Below are 6000 nucleotides of genomic sequence, written 5' to 3'. Positions count from 1 at the left end.
CAGGGTGGTCTTGATTTTTATTACAGAAAGATACGTAATAAATATTCAGAACAGATACACAGTGTTATTTGGACATTTCAGAATTATCAGAACACAGCATAGGCAGATGATTTTTGTAAGGGGTTTGTTTTTGTTTCTGTTTTTTTTTTTTTTTTTTTTTTTTTTTTTTTTTTTTTTTTTTTCCATTTTAGCAGTGCTCTTTTTCAAAGGCCTGATTTATGAACTGAATGAAAGCAGCTAGTTTGGTTGAACTGGACTTGGGGTGGGTGCTTTGGCCACACACCCACTCGGGTCCAACTCTTCTCTCTCTGCAGCTCTTTCTTGGGTTCTGTGGTGGAACTTTCTGGGCTGTGAAGCAATGTTGTTCAAAGGCCATTTGGTATTAGGGGCTCCTGTTTGTGGCTCCTGGGATGAGGTGGTTATGATTTTGTTTTCCTTGTGTTTTGAACACTTAGCCCCTAATTTGTAATTTAAGTAGATGATATCTTTTTAAAAAGTTTTACTGCTGTGAGTGCTAATCAGGTATTGTTCTTCAAAGATAGCCTCTTATTTGAAGAACATTTTGCTTTTCAGACTTAAATACACAAAATTCAAGATTTATTTTTTCTACAACAAGAAAAAGGCCAAACACAAATGACTTATACAAACAACTATAGAAACATGCTATAGTGACAAAATCTGATTCACAACATAGGAATAAACCACTACTAGCATCTACAGAAAATAGGAATATTGCCAATGTCTTCCTGCTTTTTTAAAAATTGTTTTGCATATAAGGAAATGGCTTGGAATGTTACGTGCTGCAAGAATATTTTGAGTCCTACATACAAGTGAATTTTTTTTTTTTTTTGCTACACATGTATATTGAGTTTTTTTTTTTATCATCACAGTGAAGAAAATTCAGTCAATAATATGATTTTCTTGAGGCCTGTTACTTTTAGTAGCTTAATGTATAGTAAAGGATTGGAGTTGTTGACATTTGTTTCTGTGGTATTTTGTAATATCTGAGCTACAGGACAGCCTTTTAAAAATGTGTTCACTAGATGCCATATGGCTTTAATTGGGTCTAACAAGGTCCTCCTGAAGCTTTGTTGGGTCCATATACTAGTTCTCTGATACATTTCTTTGTGGCTTTGCAATGTTATGTTGCACTATACAGGGGATGTATGTATGTGTGTAGTGGGTGTGGGAGGACATGGTGATGACCAGAAGCACCAAACGCTATAAAACAACAAGTGTTCAGAATGCAGTCTTTTTTGAGTGGCCCTTGAGAACTCCATGGATGGTGCTGGTGTCCTGTGGATACTGGTGCTGCTTTCCATCTTCACCTCAGACTAACTGGCAGACATTACAAATCTCGCTTAGTTTAGGATATTGTCAGTGTGCCTAAACCTAAATTTGCAGATCTCTCACAATAGTTTTTTAAATAATTCTTAAGACAGTCTTCAAAGCATTTCCTCTTAAAAAGCTGAATTTATAGTTAGAAGCTTGTGAAGTCCTACATTCTTGTCATTAAACTGAGACTGTTGAGCTGTATGTATTGCTGGTGTATAATGAGAGGAAAATCGTAGTTTCGCAGTAGCCTGTTCACTGCACGATTTTCTGAGATCACCTGGATGTATTGTAATGGAAGCAAGCAAGAGTTTAGAGTGCCACAGCAATGCATCTTAGTAAGATGTGGTTCGACATTATTGATATGTCCTATGCCTTTCTGTAGCCCCTTATTTTCCCTTTTTTTTTTTTTTTTTTTTTTTTTGAGATGGAGTCTTGCTCTGTCGCCAGGCTGGACTGCAGTGGCATGGTCTCGGCGCCCTGCAACCTCTGCCTCCTGGGTTCCAGCGATTCTCCTGCCTCAGCCTCCCGAGTAGCTGGGACTACAGGTGCACACCACCATACCCAGCTAATTTTTGTATTTTTAGTAGAGACAAGGTTTAACCATGTTGGCCAGGATGGTCTTGATCTCTCGACCTCGTGATCTGCCCGCCTTGGCCTCCCAAAGTGCTGGGATTACAGGTGTGAGCCACTGTGCGTGGCCTCCTCTTTTATTAACAGGAGCTTTCTCTGCCCCATTCTCCTCATTTATAAATGGAAGTTTGCTGGGAATCAAATCATGGAAGGTGTCTTTCCAACTTAAGATTTTGATATTCTTTGTGTAAAAACTGTTGAATTCTGACTCTTGCCAATTCCTGAGACCACTGCTTTGCTTATTACCTCTGTAATTCTTTAATGGAGCTGGACATTTCTTCTTCTTCTTTTTTTTTTTTTTTTTGAGACGGAGGCTCGCTCCGTCACCCAGGCTGGAGTGCAGTGGCGGCATCTCAGCTCACTGCAAGATCCGCCTCCCGGGTTCACGCCATTCTCCTGCCTCAGCCTCCCGCGTAGCTGGGACTACAGGCACCCGCCACCTCACCTGGCTAGTTTTTTGTATTTTTTTAGTAGAGACGGGGTTTCACCGTGTTAGCCAGGATGGTCTCGATCTCCTGACCTCGTGATCCGCCAGTCTCGGCCTCCCAAAGTGCTGGGATTACAGGCTTGAGCCACCGCGCCCGGCCGACATTTCTTCTTTTGCTCACTATACTCAGGGCGCAGCACTAAGGCTTGCCTCTCTCCTACTCTAGGCAGTAGCGGCCCAATTACAGAGCTTCAGAGAGGAGCTGGGCGGGTCCCAGTGCTCTGCTGTGCCAAATGCATGAGCAGTGCTTCTTTGTGTAGTCTTCAGTTGACTGTAGAAGATGAGTGGATGAGATCATTGGGAAGTACTGGGTAAGTCACATAGAACAAGGATTTGATTTACACTGACTAGCTTAAATGTCACTCCTGAGATTCCCCAATAGGTTACAGCACTTAGTTTCTGCTAATCCATAGCAAAACATAGTACGTTAACTGAGTGCCAAAGAATTGTGATCTTGCTTCTGCTCTGGACTCAGTGAAAGACCATGGAGAGCAGACACTTAGAATGTGAGAGTATGGAAACAAATTACAGTTGGGAAGATTAATCAGTGTAAAAACAATGAAAGGGATTTAGGATTTTCAAGGATTAAAATGTGTAGCCAGGTGCAGTGGCCCTCACTTGTAATCCCAGCACTTTGGGAGGCCTAGGTGGGGAGGATTGCTTGAAGCCAGGGGTTTGAGACCTGCCTGGGCAACATAGCAAGACCCTGTCTCTGTAAAAAATAAGTGTATTTTATACACATGTTGTAGAAAGAATGTTTAGTTTTAGATTGATTTCCCTTACAGGAATGCCTCACCAGTTCCAAAAAATATTTCCCAACCACTTTCTTCTTTTCCTCTTGGCCAGTCAGTTTATCTCAATACAAGGTCTGAGTGTCCACAGCTCATCTCTTTCAGCTGCGTGGAAACAGCTAGTGCATGGAAACAGAAGGGAGCCTCTGTGTCTCTTATGCATTGTGTTTGATAAATGGACGACTTTAACTTACTTGTTGCCCAGCCTTCCAGTTTGTCTCCTACCAAACCAAAAGTGCTGCCTTCTATTAGCGTCCAAATATTAGACTGAAACACTTGTATCAGCAGCAACTTAGGAGTCTAGGACAGCTTTTGACGGTATAATTAGTAACCAGCCAGCTTGCCCTCTAGGATAAAGGAAAAGCAGAGACTCGTGTGAAAGTGCTCTTAGGCAATGAGCTCTGCCCTCCAGGATAATTAAGCCGCCGCTTGTATATGCAAGGCTGACTTACCGAGCTTAACCCATAACTAACTTGCATCCTTTCACCAATTCAAAACACATAAAATGAGCCACCAGTGTTTTACGAAGTTGAATAAAGCATAAAAGATTAGTTTGCCCTCGGGCACTGGAAGGGGCAGGTCCTGAAAGGACATGGTGTGCTCCTGCGCTGGTTCGAGCTGAGGCTGTGCTGTTTGGAAACTCTGCTGTGTTTGTTGTGTGAAGCACAGTCTGTGTACTTGCTTTCCTTGGTCCTGGACCTTTGCTGCCTAAGCTGTGGAGTTGTCCTGGTCTGCCCACTCCAACGTCCCTGACCGATGCTGACAATGGCAACTCGCCTACGGCTCACAGCCCTGCAGTCACCTTACCTTCTTGTAGGCCCCAAGGAGCGGTCTCATGTTCTCATTCTGCCTCCTCCCATTCCTCTTCAGATTCAGTTTAGAAGAGGTCTTTTTGAGGTTGAAAACCTGACATTGATTTTCTGCTGCTGCTTTCTCAATTATCTCATTTTATTGGGTTTCGGTTGGTTTGAGTCTGTTCTTGGGCAAGTCACTTCCATATATTGATACTCTTAGAAAAATATCCTTTTATTTCAATCTTAATACTTTTGTTTGGATTTTATTTCATAGTTTTCTAGGAGGGCTGAGCTAAATCATGTCCTGAACACCTGCTGGGTCCCAAGCAATGTGCTCTGAGCTTCACTCTCTTGACCCGTGCACAAGATACCTGCACTAGCTTGCCAGATGAGAACTTCCAGAAGGCAGTTGATGTTCAGTTTTATGGGGTTTGCTGCTGTGTTTGTTACTATGCGAGTGAAGACCTCTCATCCTCTTAAATTTTGGAAAGATAGAACTGAGTGTTAGTTCTATCTTGAATGTATCTGAATATTAGTTAATTCAGCAGGGACTGAATGTTAGGCTAGAGAATGTAGTAACGAAGAGAATCTAGGGAACTGATGGAAGAGAAAGGATATTCCACTGTTCCTGGAAAGCTGATTTTACATTTAACCAAAGTATAGTACCATTTTATCGTGCTGACGGGAGGAAGATCTGGAAGAACTTTTCTGTGGCTGGTAGAGCTGTCCACTAGGGCTGCGTTTTTAAATCCCTGTTCGTTGTGCACAAATCAAATAGGTCTTTGTTGTGTTTCAGCTTCCCCGAGTCAGCTTGGAGGGAAATGCTAGCCTTTCTCTGGCTCAAAGTTGCGAAACAAAGCAAAAAAAAAACAAAAAACAAAAAAAAACCCCAAAAAACAACGAACATAACATTTTAGAGTCTATATAGCATGACTCCCCTCTCCCTCCTTTTTGCCCTTTCCCGTTTCAAAATGTCACAGTTATTAAAGGTTACATTTTTGGAAGGAACACGTGCTAGCCTGTGTGATAAAACCACCATTTTGGGGTCACCATGAGACCTACGTCCCCTTGGTTTCTGTGTTCATACACAGACCAATGGGGAAATTATTTAAACATGTTGGCTGTAAACTAGTGTTATGTCATGGATCTGGATATATCTGCATGGTTATAAAAATCAGGATGCCTGGCCTGATTTGGAGTTTGGAAGGAGTTTCTGCTGCTGTTGTACGCAGATACTGGAGTATCTGGGAGATATCCTTTGAATGCGGAGGTGTATCTGAGGACAAAGGACAGAATAGGAATAGGGGAGGATTTAGGCCATGTGGTCATTGTTCACGGGGCCGCTAGTTTTGTTCACTAAAGGAGTGGGTTCTTAGCTGCGTTGGAGACTATAGCACACCCATACCAGTACTGTTTCTCATGCAGTGGCTTTCCCACACAGCCCAGCTCAGGTTGCTGGTCTCACTTCAAAGTGTACTCAAAGTGGGGACATTGACAAAGATGCAGGTTCTGGGTCCTGTGACCAGAAATTCTGACTCCTTTGGTCCGAAATGAAGCTTCATCTGCCTTTGTAACTAGCTCTGCCCATGGCCATGGCCCACATGTTGAGAAACTTGGGCCAGCCTATTACCATTCAGTTGTGTGTTTTGAGCTGTCTTGTATTACTAAGTGAAAATTGGGTGAGATTGTTGAAGAGGGATGATTGCCACAGGGGTTTCCTGTGTTCTTAATCTCCTGAAACTTGTGGACCTCGTGGTTACATCCTGCCCTACAAGTTTTCTCTGACCCGTTTATTCAGGATGTCGCACAGCATTATTTATTAATATTTGAAAGGTCTACCCTTGAGAAAGGAGGGTGGATAGATTTTGTTTAAGTGGCAGGAACCGAACTTCAACTCCTATAGCTCTCTGTGCTTGGATCTTGTAATAGGCTCCTCTTATAAGCAGTGCCCCATGCCCTTCTA

This window comes from Rhinopithecus bieti, unplaced genomic scaffold (assembly GCF_001698545.2).
Source record: "Rhinopithecus bieti isolate Rb0 unplaced genomic scaffold, ASM169854v2 scaffold_12783, whole genome shotgun sequence".
NCBI lineage: Eukaryota > Metazoa > Chordata > Mammalia > Primates > Cercopithecidae > Rhinopithecus > Rhinopithecus bieti.
Note: the sequence above shows the minus strand (reverse complement) of the source record.